General features: G+C 36.0%; 1 protein-coding gene across 1 annotated transcript in view; it reads right to left on the reverse strand.

The window, feature by feature from the left end:
- Positions 1 to 21,775, reverse strand: part of RFX7 (regulatory factor X7) — a 128,718-nt gene that overhangs the window by 53,929 nt on the left and 53,014 nt on the right. The window lies entirely within an intron of this gene.

Consider the following 21,775-nt stretch of genomic DNA (forward strand, 5'->3'; position numbering starts at 1 on the left):
AGATATCCAAAAGGAATCTTTGAACTAAAGTTTGATTTAGATGTCAAAGGCATTCCAGGAACCCACTTTGGAGAAATTTTGGTAAAAATCTCTGTTTACTCCCAATTAAGTGAGCAGACCTTGTGTACCATCATCCCATTTACATAAGCATGCATTTATGAAGCCGGTTTTTTCTAACCTTTGGCTATGAAAACAAAGCAATGCTACAGACAATGTTGTAAATAACCTGGATGGTACTTTGATCTTTCACATCCTGGACAGAAAACCTTGTAGCAAATAAGGATTCAACATTCACTTTGATATCATGTGATCCAGGGGAAATAAAGGTGTAATTCAAGATATGCAAAATCAAGTTACCTTTGGAGGTTCAAGGTGGAGTTTGGTGTTTGAATCTCACTAATCAATCTCTTTCCTTCTTAAGCTTTGGTTGAAAAAGAATATTTACACAAGGAACTGATAGCATGGAGCTATCTAATTCCTTCTATGAGGTGCAAGTAAAGTGGTGAAGAGAACATGGGACAGAGACAGCTCATCAAACATTTCATCTGCTCACCTACATTTCTCAGCCTCCTCTGCAGTTAGCTTAGGACCATGAACTGAGCACAAGTGATGTATTTCATTTCTCAGCTGATGTAGTTAAGAATCAGTGTATCATCTCTATCCTTTTCCTCCTTTGTGGCACCTTGGAAGCCATCTGTTTCACTGGTGAGGTTAGAACATGGCAGTGCCTGTCAATGTGGGTTCTGGAGGAAATATGTGGAGCAGGGGCCTCGAATGATTTGTGCTGTACGTACACAGTCATGCGCTGCATAATGACGTTTCAGTCAATGACAAACCGCCTATATGACAGTGGTCCCATAAGATTAGTACCATATAGCATAGATGTGTAGTAGGCTATACCATCTAGGTTTGTGTAAGTACACTCTATGATGTTGGCATAATGATGAAATTGTCTATCAACACATTTCTCAGAACGTATCCCTGTCATTAAGAGACGCGTGACTGCAATGTGAATGAAAATAAATTCTTGTGGTTAGACCACTGATATTTCAGGTGTACTTTGTTATGGCAGCATAGCCTTGCCCATCCTGATTAATACAGAAAGTTAGACTTTTCCTTCTAGCACTTCTGAGAGAACGGAAGATCCCTTTTATTTATGTTGATAAAAATGTGGGGAGAGGAAAAGGGATCCTTCTCTATAATTACAAAAGCTTCCATTCACTCATTTTTAGACTAGTATTTAACTTATTTCAAAATTCCAAACTATCTTAACCAAGAATATAAGATATTTACTTACGTTTATCAAAAGGGAGCATGGGCTAAAAAAAGGTTGAGAAGCACCAGGTTAGAATATACAGCCATGCTCTCTTCCACTTAACTTTTACTTTTTAGGAAAAAAACCTAATCAAACTCTAATAAGTTTTGCACACATGATCCTATAATATGCCTGTCTGTTCTTCCACTTTGGGCCACAGCAATTACTCAGGAATTTATACTCAATTACTTTGCATTTACTGATTGTTTTAAAAAATGTTTCTCAATGTCTGGTTATATCTTCCCCCCTCAACTAGACTGAAGATCCTGGTTTGTCCAAACTCACTCATCCTTTGAGGTAGAATCCTGAAAGATAAGACAGAGTCCAATGGGAATCTCTTTAATATTTTAATACCCCATAAAATTTTTTAAATTTAAAATCATAAAGTATTTCAAATAAAGTATAGAAAATAGGTACATACGTATCACTACCCATATTTAAAACGTACTAACTTTTTGGCATATTTGCTTCAGAATTCTTTGACTTTTAAACAGCTTATACAATAGTGCTGTAGGATTAAAACCAGTTTATCCATTTCTCTACTGGAAGACAATAAGTTATTATAAAATTTCATTATTGCTGCTATGAAAATCCTGATTTGTGACTGCTGTGTCCTTGTGTGAGTTTTTTCTATGGTATGTACCTAAAAGTAGGAGTACCTGGTCATAAAAGATGCACATCTTCAACTTTATTGAGTATTTCCAAATTGCTCCCCCAAACTGTTATTTTAGCTAATCCTATGGGTATGAAAAAGTATCTTGTTTTATTTTACATTTTTTGATTGGTGATGAGACTATCTTTTCATATTATTTGTTTGAGTTTACTCTAATACAATGGCTATCAAATTTCAGCATGCATCAGAATCACCTAGAAAGCTTGTTAAAGACTGCAGGACCCACTTTCTGATTCAGTAGGTCTGGAATGAGGGCCTGAGAATCTGGATTTCTAAGAAGTTCCCAGTGATGTTGACACTGCAAGTCAGAGGATCACATCTGAAGAACCGCTGCTCAAGGAACTGTCCATTTAAAAATGGGGATATTTATCATGCAGTCCCGTAAACTAATCCTCTACTCATTATAAGCGCTGCTAATATCTTCTCCTAGTTGTAGCCAGTCTTTTCATTTTGTTTTTAAAAGTCTTGTAATGCAGATTTTAATTTCCAGGCAGTCAAATATACCAATCTTTTCGTTTATAATCTGTGCCTTTTGTGTCTTACTTTGAAATGCTTCCCTATCTCAATGTCATAAGGATATCCTATGTTTTCTTTTTAAAGTTTTTTTTTCACATTTAAGTCTTTAGGTCTTTAATTCCCCTGGAATTTATTTTTCTATAAGATATAAAGTAGGGATCTAATTAAAAATTTTCCACAAGGTTAGCTACTTGTCCCAGTATAATTTATTGAATAATTTACCAATTCCCTTCTAATTTTTCACATCACATCTATTACGGGATTCTTGTTTATTACAGGTTAAAAAAATTTCATTTTGGGGGCTGGCCCGGTGGCACAGCGGTTAAGTTCACACGCTCCGCTTGGGCAGCCCAGGGTTCACGGGTTCGGATCCCAGGCACACACCAATGCATCGCTTGTCAAGCCATGCTGTGGCGGCGTCCCATATAAAGTAAAGGAAGATGGGCACGGATGTTAGCTCAGGGCCAATCTTCCTCAGCAAAAAGAGGAAGATTGGCATTGGATGTCAGCTCAGGGCTAATCTTCCTCATCAAAAAAAAAAAATCTCATTTTTCCTTTCAGTATTTAAAAACATCTTTCTCTGAGTTAGAATTTAATAAGAAAAAAGTCAACAATTTATCCTTGAGAGGGTCATATACCATATAGCAAAATGTATGATTCACTGAACCTTCTTGAATTTGTGTTATAGAGACTTTTCATATATCACCCAATAACTGATTAGTATAGAAGCTTTTATAAATCTGAGGTCAGCAGGCAGATCTCCTATTGATAAATTAATACCTAATAAGGATATAGGACCTATATTATATATTATCCATGAATGAAGCAGCTGCTATTTGAGTTTGATTGACTGACTCTTCAAATCTAATCTATCTAAAGCAGTAGGATATAGCGGTAAGGTCTAGGATATAGAATCAGAAGGCCTAGATCTGAGCTCCAGATTTGCCACTCATTTGCTTTGTGATATCAGGCAAGCCGTTCAAGTTGAGTATTAATTTTCAGATCTGTAAAACAGTGATAAAATGCTCATAAAATTTTTGTGAGGATTAAAAGCAATTTATAAAATATATTTATGATAGGTATTATTACATAAATATCATTCTGAAATTTATAATTGCCAAAAATCAGATTTTGGCAGAAATTTTATAATTCAAATTTTATCACTAAATATAGGATCTTTTATATGAAAAAAGCAAGGTATCTTAAGAAATTTAGGAAATATTTTAATTGAAAAAGTAAGGAATCTTTATCTTAAGAAATTCAGGAAATACTTAGCCTGGTGACTTCCACTAACTTTGGCGGTACACTGTGAGAGCAAGGCTCCTAGATTTTACCTGTGAGCATTAGACTTGGCCATAAGGTACTGAAGATAATGCTCCAGTGGCACTGACCTTCCTCAGGGTGAGCGCAGAAAAGGGCAGATACTACTCCCTTCTGGGCCATCACGATGAAATCAAAGTTAGAAAATATTTCTGACAATTGTGCTACCAGAGAGAAAGGAATCAATCTAAGTAGAATAGGTCAGAAATAAAAGCTTTTCCCAGGTTGGACTTGGAACAAAATGTGTAACTTTCCACTTACCTTCTGTCTTAAAAAAAATACCTGAAACAATATTCTATATTTCAAAGAGGCAATTTTTAATGTCTCTGCTTGTCTGCTCAGGACATCTGCCTCTGAACTGTCAATACACACCAGATGGAATGCAGAGAACCACGTAGAATTTTGAATGTCTTATTACTAGAACTTGAAGACCTTCAAGCAGATGGTAAGGAAATATGTTCCTACTATTTATTGGCATAGAATACAGGTACAAGGTGGTCTGAGTAATGAGATGTGCTCCTGTTTTTAGGGGCCATCTTGAATCAGGTTTACTCTACAATTTCTCAAATGTTAATAAAAAAGGATTTCTCCTGTTTGAAATAAATTTCTCTGCAGTGACATGTTTTTCCTGTTATGAGACTTCCCTTTCAGGTATTATTCAGGTTTTTTTCACAAGGTTACAAAACTGGGGAAGGGCTGATGCTTATAAAGACCATAACAATTAAAGACTTAATTAAGGAGCTTTGATGCAAATCCTTGATGGTGAAATTGCATCTGAGGATCATTACCGTTATTTCCAGAAAAAGCAGAAACTCTCCTGTTGAAATGTATAAACACCTTTCAAAGAACTGAACAGGCTGATAATGACTGAATTCTGACAGAAGATGAGCAATCAGGGTATCATGTCCATAATTAGTTCTTTAAACTTTACTTTTCAAACTGGTACCAGAAAAAGGATTTTTGAAAAGTTTTAATTTATATTTGTATTTAGAACAGTCAGCTTAAAATCCAGAAACATAAATTCTCCAGTTTGACAGTTTCCTCAGTTAAGTTACCATGTATAGAGAGAAAATATATATACTGATACAACAATCATACTTGAATTTGTCTGCCCTTGATTTTGTAAATTACAAAAGCAAAACAAAAAACAAAACGTGAAAAAAATTCTAATTTTTTTCCTGTCAGGTGACACTGATCTAGCAGTATAGTTACTAAAAGACCTCTTTCTTCACTGCATCACAGAAGGACCAAAAGGGGAAAAGTAGAACCTTATTACATAGCCTTTAATTTATGGAAACAATCAACACACCTGATCCTATATTCTCTCAGGCCCCAGCAGTTGTGAAAGCTGTCCTTCCAAAGGATGGAATAAGGAAGATAGAGAAAAAGGTGAAGGTATGAGGACTCTATTTTTCAATGCTTGTTGCTTAGAATTCTTAATTTTTCAGCAATTTTCAGTTTCCTAAGTTGCTATGAGAACATTGGTGGGGGTATGTGTGATTTTCTTTTGAGAGCTACCTACTATAAACAATCTCAGAGGAAATTGTTTTTCTATTTTTAGTTCTAGAAAATCTAAATCAAATGGGGAGAGTAATTTTTATTGTACTTGTATTATTGTGAGGATTTACTCTATCTATAAACCTACTGAGTTAGATGTAAAATGAAAATGGTTTAATTTTCTGTTCAAAATGTTCTGCTCTGAGATAAGGAATGTGATCTGAGTTCATTTGAAAAACATCAGTTACTAGGGGACAGCTAAGGAAAGTGAAGCAAGGCTGACAAGCAAACTTCAGCGAACCCCAAAATGTGTGTCTCACTTTCTTCTTACTTATTCTGCTGAGTGACCTAGAGAATTCATGACCATCTGAAAACAAACTAATAAAAAACCCCTTTCAATTTGCCTGAACTACAATCAAGCCTAAAGAAATTCTAACATCAAGAGGCCTGAGGGGCTGCAATGTAAGCACTGGAAAATTCACACTCCAAGGCAGATATGTAAGATATTTCTGAGCAGATTCTGCATATATTAGGAAGGTAATGTGCATAAAACCGGGAATAGATTAAATTATGAAAGAAAAAGTTAGAGAGATTGCCAAGGACATTAATTGTATCTCAACAGAAGTCATTTTTATGAACGTGCTCTAAAATATATTCTTTGATTTTTTTTTTAGGGCTTAATAAAAGGAAGGTGAATCTCTGAAACTCAAATAATGAATAACATGGTAGCAAGTATCAAGGCTACAAAAGTGCCCAAATGTCTAAAGACCAAATGAAATGCTGAGACAGAGCATGTTGCTAAAATACTCATGTAGCAGGTAGTAGGGTTCAAATAGGCAGAGGGTACATAATCTGATAGACTTGACTCCCTTTGAAATAGGATTCAAATGACAGCCATCTCTAGGGAGAACTCTAGAGTTAATTTATATAGTTGAATTCTACAAAAAGTGACCATCATGGGATGATCATGTAATAGGTCTCTGGATCACTCAGGTGGGGCAAAGGTTATCATTAATGTTTCTATATGCTGTTTGAAAAGACCCTAGGGTTCTATCAGCGGTGGGGGCACTAGCAAAAAGGATAAGGTGTAGATCTTTCTAGTCACTGTGTTTTTTACTTTTTCTAGCATAGAAAGAAAGGATGGTCCCTGAGAGCCCAGCTACTATTATGTTTCCAAAAAACTAGATTTCTAATTGATTTTTCAAGATTACAAAGCTACAGCCTCAACAAAAGTGTAGGCCATGGAGAGAAAAAGTTACTTCTTTAATTCCTGTCTCTGCTCCTAGTAATTGTTGCTTCTTTCTTCCTTAGTTTACTTTTCTGTAAGTTTGAAATGACTTAAAATGTGAAGATAGAAAAACTAGAATGCTAAGAGAATTCATTTGTTTTGTATCTGAGCACATTTTTCTGTTTTATGTCATTCTTTGAATATATTAATAAAAATTGAATTAATTTCAGGTAATGGTGAGAGACTGCCATCATATTCTTTCCTATTCCTCTTTGTGACAATAAAATGAATTTGAAAGCTAGCTGACAATGGTTGGGGCATTCTTTATGATTATGAAAGAGAAAAGTTGCCAGAACTCATGAGTTGAGCCTTGCTGGCAATTTAGTCCACTTGAGTCCCTAACAGGAGAAAAAACCCAAAAAACGTTATAACTACATTGTCCTCCCATATTAAGAGAGGATAAAATAACTTATGTACTTAATGTAAAAAAAAAAATAATAATAAAAAATAAAAGGCTCAAAATCCTCTAAACAGCATGGCCTTATACAGATTATTTCTTTTTTTGATACTCAAAAAAACAAAACAAAATCAGCTAAATCGGGCCCTTTTGTCAAGATTTTTTTCCACCAAGTAAATTCTACATAAAAATGCTCTTTCTTTTGAAAGTTACCCAATTCTTCTCCACTGAGTGACTGAAAGGAAAAAGTCCAATTCTAAGATATGCCTAAACTAACAGTAACCCCAGTGCCACGTCACAAGATAAACCCTATCTTCTATTCTAACAATGAGCCTTTTTCAAGCCACAATGCATTTTAATTAGACATTCCAAACAAAATTTTTAGTTTTAATCAAGTCTGGGTCAGTAAGTTGACCTTGATCATCATTTAGCATTCATTACAGCAAGGATTTGAGGTGAGAAAGCATGCTTTCTCCCATAAATGAGGAAACGGAGGAAGGAAGTCTTTTCAAATTGGATATACCTCATACATGCCCCTCAATGACATACTATGTATCACTGAAGAGCAGGAGAGGAGATGTGCCTTTTGTTAAGAATTATTCCTTGACCAAGTTACTCGAATTTATTTCTAGGAGTGTGTCATCTATCTTAGAAAGTCCCACTTAATAATATTAGTCTGATTCTCAGGAAGCAGGTATCCTATACCCTAATATCACACATATCTTTTAGTTCTCATCCAATCACTTCAGCACTAGGCACGTCAAAAGAATTGGCCTCTAACTGAAAACACTAACCATGGGATAGACTTGAAAAGTTTAAAAATTAAATGAGATCATTCATTCATTCATCCAGCATTGAGTGCCTACTATGCTTTAGGCATGATCTTACATTTTAGTACCAGGGAGACAGACACTAAACAAAATTTAAAAGTAAAACATATGTTACATGATGATGATAAATGCTAGGAAGAAAAAGTGTTGGGAGGGGGTACAATTTAAACTAGAATGGTCAGGGAAGGTTTCACTGGGAAGTAAGAAGATAAAATGTTTTGCACAGTAGCTACCAATAAGAAATATTCTCAAAAGAGTTATATCCTACTGTTGCTTTCTATAGACTGGCTGTTGCAATGGCCAGCCAGGGCAAGAACTGACAGTAAAGACAGCCTATGTTACTAAGAGACAAAAATAGAGGCTGTCTTCTCACTATCTGTCCTCATACATACTATTATGGCTCCCCTAACCCTGTAAAGAATGGCTCTCGGAAGAACCTTGCCCGAAAAGAATCTAACACAGAGGTCACAAACTCAAATGCCAGGCAGGCAATACAAATGATTAAAGTAGACTATAGGTAGGAAAAATATCTATGTTGAGGAGCTAAACATATGGCAGGGACTCAGAAGATTGGAGAGCACATGTCAGGTTTGAAAGGGATAACTGTTACCTAGGTCCAACCAACAGTTATGTGGAAGTAAGGACTCAATGTCCTTAGTTTTCAAGAGAAACTAGACAGCTAATTTGTTCTGTGAACTCTCCCAATTTTGAAATTTCAATTTTGAAATATGGCAACCAATTTGAAATTTTAAAAATGTCAGTATGGGCCAAACAAAACACCTCTTTGGAACTCCTGTGGGTCTCCAGTTTAGCTCTTCTGGTCTACAGGGTCATGGGCTGATTCCTTCCAGGGCCATAAAAGCACGGGATGCTTGATTTGCTGGACCAGGTCTGCTTGTTATTACCATGCAGTCCATATCTGAGCAATCATACGTTTTAGAATCTAGGATCTCTGGAATGTACAGTACTTAAGATTCAGAGCAAGCCATATGAATAAGATGTCATAAGCCAAAATGAAATGATACTAGAAAGGTTACACCCAGGAAAATATTCTCTATTGCAGTGTTCCAGATACGGCCCTGGTGAGAATCCAGGTACTGTTGAACTTCCACATAGATATCCATGATAAATAAACAGACTTTCCTATAGACAGACTGCTTGCCCTGCTTTCCCCTTGCGTGTTCTAACCAACTTATTAGTATGCTGAATAGGATTTTTCAAATGGGCAGTTAGTGCTTCTGTTGTGATTCTCTATTCCAGTGGGGAGTGGAATGTGGGGGGAGTGAGCAGTCTCCAAAGGATTACTTAATCAGTAGTCACAACCTAAGATACGCTGACTACAGATTGAACACAATTTCACCCTTTCAAGTTTTATACTGTATTCCCTTACAAGAAGACGCTACCAAGAGTTCTCTCCTGGAGGGAAGTTGCCTCACTACTAAATAATCTGAATGATGGCATCTGTCACCTAGGTTTCTCTAGTCCTCCAGAAGGAATAGGCATTCTGGCAACCTCATAGCACTTAGAACTTCTCTCTCCCAATGGTAATCCTAGAAAGCTCTCCTTTGGTCAACTCTCATGAATAAACCCTATCCCAGTAGAGCTGACGTAGGTCAGAAAGCCTATAGACTCATCTGTGACAAGGAACTCACTAGGCATGTTCAATTTTTGTCCGGGTGAGTTTACTTGGCCTTCTAGGTACAAAGCACAGCATGCTCTCTAAAGCAGATGCTTTATTAGGCTATGCTAAGTCACCAAAAAAGGCTAATACTACATTTTTAAAACCTAGAAGAAACATTTTAAAACCTTAGAAGTAGCTGGCAATAGATAAGAGTGCTCTCTTAGAACACTGGTCAGTTAGACAGCCCCAGATGTAAGGCAGTATACATTTCCTGGGAGGTTTAATATAGACCTAAAATACTCAGCCTCCCTTATTCCTGGTTTTAAGCCTTTTATCTCTCCAGCTGATGGGAAAAAAGTAAACAAAGACTGTCTACTCTTACCTCTATAATCTTATTAGGACTGCTGTTGAATTGCCTAGCCCATGAGACAGAAATATGTTCCTTCTTGCTTTCAGCTGATTTCCTGACAAGCTGAATGTTATTTGTTTTAATATTTACATTAGCCTTTCCTAACGGGAACCAAAATATATGGTCTTTTCCCCCCCTTTTTTAACTGTTATTAGTTCTAGTAACTCTAAAGCAGAATTAATCAATTTAAGGGACCTGAACATTAGAACTGGTGGGAATACTGCTTCCTGGTGGTATACACACTTAAAACAAAGTAATATAAAAAGGAAGTTCTCAATATCTGATAGTTCTGAATGGTAACATGTGGGAAATAATTTCTGTCTCTATTCTAGAAAATTGTCCTATAGATTTTACCAATCATTTCCCAAATAGTGTGACCCAGAATACCAGTTTCATGAGAAGTTTTATGAGGGGAAAAAGGTTTCAAACACACTGAATACTTGTTAAGATTCATGAGATTCAGCAGCATATTAACAACAGCTCTTAAGACACCTCTTAATCCAGAGTTCATAAAACATATGTGACTTCTGGAACCTTTTTGCATAACATATTAACATCCTATGGAATTACTCTTCCAAGGATCATATTTTGGGAAACATGAACTATTACTTCCCACCCTCCTGTGGTTGACTTACCGCACCAGGCCTTCCTCTTCTGCACCAAACATTCAGGATTATTTCTCTCACATTTTAGGCTTTGCTATAGCTGTCAGGCAGTCCAATTTAACTGAACGAAGGTAAGTGAACTAGGTAATACAGACTGAGCAGCTTCCAAACTCTGCGATCTAGCTAATCCTCTGGTGCTGGATATATCGAGGGTAAGATTTGCCTTGACTAGTAAACTGGTTATGAAACATATAATTGGATCAGCTTTATAAATGTATAATAACATTATAGATCTAAAATTGTTACAACTCATGAGAAATTTAGTTTAAGACGTTGGTTATTATTAAAATTAAGTTAAAAAATCAACTGTTTCTACCGCAAAAGCATTAAAACATTAATAAAAAACTTTATTCACAATTATGCTACTACAAATATTTTCATTTGTCTTTACCAATAAGCAAGCAAAATGCTAGGCTTTAAAAACAGCATAGATACAAATTTTATATTTTTCACTTCTAGTATATTTCATAGTGCCATAGTCTTTACAATTGTAATCAATTTAAATAACTAAAATCATTTTAGTTATTTTGTTTTAGCGAGCATGAGTTTTTTAAATGGCATTCAAACAAACTGCAAAAAAACAGGCATTTAGAATTACTGACTACTAAAATTCAGTACGATAATGAGGCCAGCTTTTAATTTCTTTCTTTTCACATTTATTTTCAAGGTGGAAAATTACTTTCAGGAACATTTTCTTGATTATAAGAAGAAGAAGAGTAGAATTTCAAAAAATTCATATATAAGGTCATATTTCAGACACTTTTAAAGAAATGATATAGTATATCACAGCTTTTAAAAGCCTGGGCTCTAGAGTCAGACTATCTGGACTGGAAGCCTAATTCTACCAATTAGCAAGTTTTATGACTTTGGGTAAGTTACTTAACCTGTCTGAGCCTGTTTTTTCATCTGTAAAATGAGGATGATAACAGATTAACCTCATAGGCAAATTACGAGGACTGAATGATAAAATATGTAAAACACTTGTCTGGCACATGGTAATAAATACTCACTAAATGCTAATAATGAATAACAACAACAGATACAAAAAGCTCTCTGTTTAGGGGATATAATGTGCATATTCTACATTCTTTCTGATAATTACTGCTTGTGAATAATCATTCAGCAAATACTGAGTGTCTTCCATGTGCTAGACACTGTGCTAAGCACTGGGGATACAAAGCCCATAAGACACAGTCCTTACTTCCAAAAGCTTATTTTTGGAGAAGAAAACAAATTAATCTGGTGATTAGCATACTATATGGTAAAAGCTTTAATAAGGGTAAAGAGCTTTTTACAGGGTACACGAGAGCAGGGGACGTTAAGATGAGAAGGTATGACAGATAGGTTGAACTTGTGTATACACATATGTATTGCTAACCACCTTCTTTGTCTTCCTCTGGTGTAGAGGCTAGAAAACAAAACACTCTATGTCCTAGCTTCCACTGCAGCTAGGAGTACCCAAGTGACATGACTCTGGAGGGCGAAGTTTCTGAAGTAGGTTTTCAGAATGAAAGTAGGTGTCCTGAAAATAAAGACAGAGCTTCCCTAAAATAAAGCCCTTTTGCCTTTCCTCCCTTCTTCCTGCCTTAGCATTTGGACAAGGCATGGAAGTGCAGCAGCCATAATGATGTGACAGGACAAAAGATGACACACCAAAAAAGAAAGAGCACAAGACTGGTGGCATTGCTGAGTTACTGTGCCACTCTTGAATGCCTAACTTTGGACTTCTTAGATGACACAAACTCTTATTTCTTTAACCCACCAATAGTTGAGGTTTTCTGTTATCTGCAGCTGAATGCATTCCTAGTAGATAAATGAAGCTTTCTGAAAGTGTTTCTGAGTTGAGTACAAAAGAAGGAGTAGGAGTCATCCAAGTGAAGAAATCTAAGAAGGGCACAGCTGGCAGAGGAACCAGCATCTACAAAGGCCTGGAGGGGGAGGGGGCATGGAGTGTTGATACTGGCATCTGTTCTACAATATGTACCTTCTGGCTTCTTAAATGGCTTTAGCCAGGTGATTCCCAACCCCCACCATCCTCCACTCCCTGTATTTGAAGGATTCAATCCTCTCCCCTCAGTGACTCCATATGGTGAGCATTCATTCTTAAATGGTAAGTTCTGTGATGATGAGCATAAAAAATGTGATCCTTGACTAATATTAAGACTTTTAGAAACAAAAATTTATGGCAATTAGATCAATTAGATCCACATTATCAGTCTACACATCTAACACCTTTAACTGAAGCTGCCATGTTGTGCTTACTATGTGCTAGGTACTGTATTTACACTAATTATCTCATTTAATATTCACAGCAACTCAGTGGGTTAGGTACTATTATTATCTCCTTTTTTACAGAACTAAATTAGGTTAAAATTATCAAAATGACAATGATGGCAATAATGGCAGAGGCAAAGAATCAAACTCTGGTCTGTCTCATCTTTTAGCCTCAGCTCTGAGCCATTCTGCTATACTGCTAATTGGTTTCCCTTAGTTTCTGGCCTGTTTGTTCCACTTTACTTGATTAAATCCTTCCTGAATGCAATAAAGTTTTAGTTCCCCATCTGTATTCCGGGGATGCAAGTTGGGGTGGTTCAAGCTGGTTATCTTTTAACAGGAAAGTACGGAAGGAAGAGGCATACCTAAGCTGAGTAGAATAGGGGAAAGGGGGAGAATGTCAGCAAAAGAAAAAATGTTCTTTCCCTCTAAAGGAATGAGACAAGTTTTTGTTCTTACTGGCAACTGTGAAATAATTCCCAAAAAATAAATTTAAATATTTTAACAAGTGTATGGTCTCTAAAATACCTAAACTGAAGGTGGCAACACTTCTTTATATTTTAACTTGCAATGTTTAATTATTGATTCATTAGTTTATACTCCTTCATACATTTAACAAATATTTATTGATCATCCTCATGTGCCTCTGGGCAGATTCCAATGAATATGTTCCTATACTCAAGAAGCCAAGAACAAATAAAAATGTTAATTATAATTATCACAGAGGTGACTACATAATACAGATAAGGTAAGCACAGGATATTATGGGACAGAAGATGATCAAACACAGACCTGAGAAATCATATAGATGACTTTCCAGAAGGGGTGATATCTAAGACGAATCTTTAAATATAAGCAGGTATAGCAAAAAGCAAACAACAAAAAAAGGGATAGTCTAGACCAGAGTTTCTCAACTTCAACACTATTGACAACTTTGGGTAGATGAGTTTGTTATGGGGTAATGTCCTGCATCTTGTAGGATGTTTAAATAGCATCCTCGTCCTCTATCCACTTGATGCTGGTAACATATGCTGAGTGTGGAAACCAAAAATGCCTCCAGATAATGTCAAATGTCCCCTGGGGGCAAAACTGCCTCCGGTTGAGAACCAATGTTCTAGACCTGCACTATCCAAAATGGTTTCCACTAGCCACATGTGGCTATCTAACTTGAAATTAATTAAAATTAAATAAAATTAAAAGTTCAGTTCCTCAGTCACATAGCCACATTTCAAGTGCTCAATAGCTACATGTGGCTAGTGGGTACCATACTGAAGAGTGCATATGCAGAACATTGCTACCACCACAGAATGTTCTAATGGACAATGCTGTTCTAGACTGAGAGAGTATGTATTCTCTTCTTTCACCCCACAACTGTTCATTACAGCTTGATGATAGCCTGTGGAGGGAGTGGAGAAAGATGAGGTTAAACAAGAAAAGTAAGACCTGAGTATGAAGGCTCTTCAATGCCTTAAAATAGAATAATGGGGAGCCAGTGAAAGGTTTTAAGCAAGGGTGTAAAATAAACAGGTTTATATTTTATAAAGATGACTGTGATGGTGTTGTGGAGAATGGAATGAAAGTGGACAGACTAGAAGCAGAAAAACAGTCGCAGCATTTCCAACAAGTATGGTGATCTGGATTAATGCAGTAGCAGTAGGGATGGACAAAAATGGAGCAATTGAGGAGGCAGAACTGATAGGACTTGGTAATTGACTAGATGTGAGGTAGGTTGAGGAAGAGGATGAAGTCAAGAATGATTACAGGTTTTTAGGTTGGATGAGTGAATGCATTCATCAAGATAGAATGGTAGAAAGAATTATGGCCCTCCAAGATGTTTGTGTCCTAATCCTCTAATCCCCAGAACCTGTGAATCTGTTACCTTATATGGCAAAAGAGAGTGCGCAGATGTGATTAAATTAAGGACCTTGAGATGGGGAGATTATCCAGGATTATCTAGTAGGCCAGATGTAATCACAAGTGTCCTGATAACAGAAAGGCTGAAGGAGATATGACTCCAAAAAAAGAAAAGTGTCAGGGTGATTTGGTGTAAGAAAGACTCAAGCAGTCACTGCTGGCTTTGAAGGTGCAGCCACTAAAAGCTAGAAAAGCCAGAGAAAGAGATTCTCTCCTAGAGCCTCCAAAGAGGAACACAGCCCTGCTGAAGCTTTCATTTTATCCTAATGAGACCTGTGTCAGACCGCTGACGTACAGAACTATAAGATAATAAATTTGTGTTGTTTTAAGCCACTAAGTTTACGGTAATTTGTTATAGCAGCAATAAGAAACTAATACAGATAGAATTTACAATTTAGAATTTGGGGTCTGATACAATGAGATTGGTTCTGGAAAAGCTGAGTTTGAAGTGCCTATGGGACATCCTGCTAAAATTAGTCAATTCATAAACAGTTGGATATATGGGTCTGGAGCTTGAGTTGCGGATGTATAATTAGGAGTCATATACTGAAATTAATTGAAACCATCAAAGTAAATGAGATCACCATGGGCAAATACAGACAGAATGCAGAGACCTTAGGTAGAGGAACAGAAGCCCCTGAAGGAAACTGGGAAGGAACAGCCTAAGATGTAACAGAAAACCCAGGATAGTGTGGCATCTAAGGGAGTAAAAGAATGAGAATGTACTAAACAAGGGGAGAAGGGGATGATCAATACAATTAATTGAAAAAGGGTTGTCAAGCTAGGGACTGAGACTGTCTATTATACTTAGCAATAAGAGGTCATGGTACCCTTGATAAATACAAGTTTCAGAGGAGTGATTATTAGGAGAAGACTTGTTACTGGGGTTGAAGATTGAATGGAAGGTAAGGCATGAGACTGAGTTAAATCAACACTTTGACTAAACTTTGACTTTCTTCTTTCAAAAGAAAGAAGGAAGACAGGGTGGTAGCTAGAGAAGGGTTGTGGGTTTTAAGAAGGATTTTTTTTTTTATAGAGGAGAAAAAATTAAGCATTTAACTATTAATGGGAAAAGGCCAGTAGAAAATAACAGAATTAAAAAAACAAGAGAAAAGAGAATAAATGAGGTGAATTCTGAGATAGGAAGAGATGAGATCCAGAGCCTATAAAGAGAGAGATCAACCTTCAGACAGGCAGAAAGATATTTCTTCTGTTAGGAGAAAAGAGAAGGAAGACAAGAATGGTACAGAAGTGAGAAACTACTGAGTTGGGGATAAGAAGTGGTGTTAATTTTGTGGAATACCTACATTGTATCTTCCTATTTTCTCAGAGAAGTAGGAGGTGAGAACCTCTGCAGATAGTGGGAGAAGAAGAAGTGGGTTTAGAAGCTTTAGTTAAAGAAGTTTTAAACAGTTTTGGTAGAGAATAGTGGAAAATAACTCACCAAGAAACAAAGAAGGTTGAAAGGGCCTATACATTTTACTGAATCCTTAAAAAAGCTATTAATGAACCTTTGCATGTGGCCACATTAGAGTACCTAATACTGAAGCAACTCTCCCAGCTTCACCAATTAAACACTCAAACAAAATACATGCAATAACTCTTTTCAGAAATTGGACAACAGAGAGCACAGAACTCTTATATCTTAAAGAAACAAATGAGATGGTTCCATCTGAAGGCAACTTCTGAACTATGGTACAGGGTGGGGGAACTCAAGCAGAGCATGGCAGTATTGATGAGGTAAAGAGACAGAGTTCAGTGTTTGAGAAGGCAAAGTAACAAAAGGAAGGAAGATAAAGAAATATCTTCAAAATCCACGCAAATCCCGATGTACATTTGGAATCTATCACTGAATATTAAACTGTGTGTGGACAGAGGAAAACTCCATGAGGCCAGACAAAGAACAACCAGGGAACTATAACTGGCTTTGATACATTCAGGTTCTAATCAGACAGAATTAAGAGATCTCAGCAAACACCCAAGGAATGCAGTATGGACACCAGAGAGGTAATACTTTAGTATAAAAGCTAAACTAACTCTAGAGAAATGCCATTCTAGACTTGCCCCAACAAAGACTAAATACAGCCTCAAAAAAATCAAACTAATCTACAAGTAGTTTAGCTGCTGGCCAAAGAAAACTGTAATACACTTTCAAGGAAGAGAACAAAATCTAGACATAGTAAGTTAAGTAAGCTTAAGTAAGTAAATAAACAAATAAATCAATACTAAATTAAAAATTACTAGATATGCAAAGAAGCAGAAAAATATGACCCATAATTGCAACAAAAAATCAGTAAATAAAACAGACTCAGAGATAATATAATTAGCAAACAAGTACTTTAAAACAGGTATTGTAAACATGCCCAAGGATTTAACAAGAAAAAAAATGGAGAATATAAAAAAGAATCAAGTAGAATTTCTAGAACTAAAAAAATACAAGATCTAAAATGGATAATTCACTGAATGAGATTTATAGCAGATTAGACACTTTAGTGGAAAAGACTAAAAAACATAATAAAGCAATATAACTATCCAAAATGAAGCAAAAACAGAAAAAAATAACATAGCCTTCGTGACCTGGGAGAAAACACTGAGGAGTGTAACATATGCATAGTTTGAGTCCTAGGATGGAGAGAGGTGAAGAAGAGTATTTGAATGGCTAGAAATTCTTGAAAATTGATGAAAAAATATAAACCCACAGGCCTGAGGAAGTTCAATGAATCACAAGCAGGACAAAAACAAAGAAAATCATACTAAGGCTATTATAGTAAAATTGTTGAAAACCACCAATAAATAATCTTAAAAGAAGCCAGAGGAGAAAAAAGAACACGTTGCACAGAGGCAAACAAGATAAGAACGACTACAAACTTCTCAATGGTGACTACCCAAACCAGAAGAAAATGGATCACCGTTGCTAAAATGCTGAAAGAAAAACTATCTAGATTTTTATACCCAGTGAAAACACCCTTTGTAAATGAAGGGAAATTCAAGATCATTTTCAGATACACTAAAACTGGGAGAATTAATCAATAGTAGACGTACGCTACAAGAAGATAAATAGCAAAATGGTAGACATACACTCAATCTTATACAGGTAATCACAAGAAAAAGCTTGTCAGCATGGATAAGACACAGTATATGATGTCATCAACAACAACAATAAAACACTTTAACTATAAAGAAGCAGACTGCTTAAAAGCAGAAGAATGAAAAAAGAGATACCATGCAAAAAAACACTAATTATAAGAAAGATGGAGGGGCTATGATAGTATCAGACAAAGGAAACTTCAAAGCAAGGAATATGACCAGAGACAAAAATGGAAATATAATAATAAAAGAATCTATTGATGAAGAAGACATAACGATCCTAAATATTTATGCTCCTAATAACATCTTCAATACATGAAGCAAAAGCTGACAAGATCAGAAAGAAAAAAAAAATTCACAACCACAAGATTTTAGCACCCCTCTCAGTAACGGAAATAACAAGTAAAAAGGAAATCGGTAAGGATAAATATGTCTTGAAAAGTAATAACCAATTGGACCTAAATGATACATAAAAAATATTCCATCCAATGACAGTAGAATATATATTTTTTTCCAAGTACATATGAAACATTCACTAAGATATACCATAAACAAGTTTCAATACTCAACTATTTGGAAATTGCTCAATATACATCTAAGTGTTTGATGGGTACAGGAATAAATCAGAGTGGAAAATTAAAAAAAATTAAATCAAATGATAATGAAAACACAACATAAAATTTATGGGATCCAGCTAAACCAGTGCTTAGAGGAAAATTTATAGCATTAAATGCTTACAATAGAAAAGAAAAAAAAAAATATAAAGGAGCCAGATAAATAAGAGTAAATTAAAACCAAGGTAAGCAGAAGCAAAGAAATAATACATACTAGGGGAGAAAAAAACAAACTGGAAAACTGACAAATGAGAGAAAATTAATGAAGCCAAAACTTGATTTATATGGAAAGATCAATAAAATGATTGAACCATTCATATGGTAAGAAATAAACACTGTGGTTCACCTTATACCAAACACAAATTTAAACCAAAATGGTTCACAGACCTAATAGAAAAAACTAAACTATAAAACTTCTGGAAGAAAACATATGATAAAATCTTTGTGAGAAGGTCAAGATATCTAGAACAGGTGGAGCGTATAGGTTAGCAAATCCTCCCCTCAAAATAACCAGAAAATGATGCAAAATGGTCAAAAAGAACAATTTTAGGGCTTTGGAAACTGACTAAAGGCAAACAAAATTTTGAGAGGTGTTTGGTCATTAAAAATTGCTAAACTTTAGGTAATAACTGTGAGAGTCTGTGTCACTCTTGCCTGGGGCTGCTCACATGGTTTGGACAGTAGTGCTGCCAGGATGAGGCTGCCTGTGTTTAAAGATACAAAGGAAAACATAACGATAATGAATCAAATAATAGGGAATCTTAAAGATAGAGAAATTAGAACACAGGGAAAGATAATCAGAGACAAATGAACAAAGCCTCATAGACTAGAGGAATAACATCAATCATTTCAACATATGTATAATGGAAGCTTTAGAAGGAGAGGGAAATCCAAGGGACAGAAAAAGTATTTGAAGAAATGACGGCTGAAAACTTCCCTAATAGGATAAATCTACAGATGTAAGCTCAGCAAATCCCAAGTGATCCATACCTACACATATAATAGTCAAACTGCTGAAAGCAAGAGTAAACAAGTGAATGAACAAGCAAGTGAATGAATTTATAAATGAATCTTGATAGCAACAAGAGAAAAACAACAAACTCATCATGTGCAGGAAAACAACATGATTAACAACTGACTTCTCATCAGAAACAATGAAGGCTGAAGGCAGTGGAATAACATATTTGAAGCAATGAAAGAAAAAAAACCTGTTAACTAAGAATTCTATATCCAGCAAAACTATCCTTCAAAACTGAAGGCAAAATAAAGACATTCACAGACAAATGCAGATGGAATTCATTACAAGAAAACCTGCCTTATAAGAAATATTAAGGAGGGGCTGGCCCTGTGGCGCAAGTGGTTAAGTGCGCATGCTCTGCTGCGGCGGCCCGGAGTTCGCCAGTTCGGATCCCAGGCATGCACCAGTGCACTGCTTGTCAAGCCATGCTGTGGCAGCGTCCCATATAAAGTGGAGGAAGATGGGCATGGATGTTAGCCCAGGGCCAGTCTTCCTCAGCAAAAAGAGGAGGATTGGCAGATGTTAGCTCAGGGTTGATCTTCCTCACAACAACAAAAAATAAAAAAAATAAAAAAATAAAGAAATATTAAGGAAATCCTTTAGACCAAAAGGAATTATCCTTGATCCCTCTTTGTTTCTCCCTCTATATTCAATACATCAGCAAGCAAGGCCTACTGGCTTTATATCCAAAATATGCCTTAAATCCATCTTTTTTCCATCTTCCACTGCCATCATCTGAGCGAGAGCCCTGAACTCTCTCATTTGGATTTCTGCACTAGCATAACTGGTTTTCCTGCTTCTACTCTTGCCGCCTACCCCATTTTCCAACAACAGCCAGGGTATTTTTTAAAAACTAGATCATACTATTCTCCTACTTAAAACCCTTTAATTAGCTTTCCATGCACTTACAATGAAATTCATGCTATTTTCCATGGCTAAATATGCCCTACCTGAACTTTTCTCCTATCATTCTCTCCTCCCTCCGTAAGTTCCAGCACACTGAGTTCTTTGCACTCTTCAAACATCCCAAACTCATACCTGCTTCAGAATTTTTGTACCTACTGTTCCCTCTGCCTAGTATATGTCGCAGGCAGAACATCGCACAAGGCTGGCTTATTATTCAGGTCTCCCCTCAAATGTTATTTCCTCAAAGAGGCTTTTCCTGATCACCCAATCTAGGTTATGCTACCTGCCATCACTTGCTGTCTTTTGCCTCTTCAAAATTTTGAATAGCATTTATCATTATCTGAAGTTATAATGCTTATTTATTTGACCATTCATTTAACGTCTACTTCACTCAATAAAATGTAGGGTTCACGAGGATAGAGATCTTACTATGTTGTTTAGCAAATATACATAACTTTAAGCCTTATGCTAAAATATAAACACTTCTGAACTCTTGAGAGGTTTTTTAAAAACCTTTTTGTTCTTATTTAGTATTTTATAAAAGCTATCTTTTATAAATTATACCAGTCTTCTGCTTCAATTTTCTCAATGAAAAGAAAAAATTGAATAATCCAACATTATCTCAGGTACTGAAAAGAAAACAGGTGGTCTCAGATAGGAATTGTATCTGTCTTGTTTACCACTGTATTCTGATACTCAGAACAGAGTCTAGCACATAGTAATTATGCAATAATTACTGAGTGACAAACAATGAGACTCTTGAGAGTTGGGAGAGATAGGAAAAGCTCTGGGGGTTGGGGGCAAGGTCACCCCTCCATTCCCAATCACCACCTTCCTAGGACTAAGAGCACTCTTGAATATATTTTGACAACAGATTGAATTTCTTCAGGGCAAGAAGTATGTCCTTTTTATTTTGTATCCCTTATATTTAGCACTGGCAGACAGGTGTTCAATAATTAGTTTTTTGCAGTAAACGCAAAACCATCAGCTTCTTCATTTGTAAAAGGGAAGTATCAAAATTACCTACTTCACAGGGTTATTGTGTGAGGCAAAAAAAAAAAAAAAGATAAAGAGTAAGTGAAAGGAAAAGAGGAAAACATCACTCCAAAATTCTCTTTCTCAACTATTAGTTTAGAAAAGCATAAGAGAACTGATCAAATTATCCCTTCTCCTATGAACTACTCCTATTTATTCACCCACCTAGAAGCTAATAAGCTAATAAGGTAATAAGTTAATAATAATATGATAAACTAATAACATATCACATACTATTTCAGCACTAGACACTAAGGACCCTCCCTCCCCCGCCCCCAAAAGTTAGCTTATAAGGAAGACCCAAACCTGAATAAGAAAGTTCTGATGTTGCAAGTAGAGAAAGAGGACTAACTATAATGACACTTAGGGGAATCTAACAGTGCAGAGCCACTGAAT

The sequence above is a fragment of the Diceros bicornis genome, chromosome 5, assembly GCF_020826845.1.
Source record: "Diceros bicornis minor isolate mBicDic1 chromosome 5, mDicBic1.mat.cur, whole genome shotgun sequence".
NCBI classification, from domain to species: Eukaryota; Metazoa; Chordata; class Mammalia; order Perissodactyla; family Rhinocerotidae; genus Diceros; species Diceros bicornis.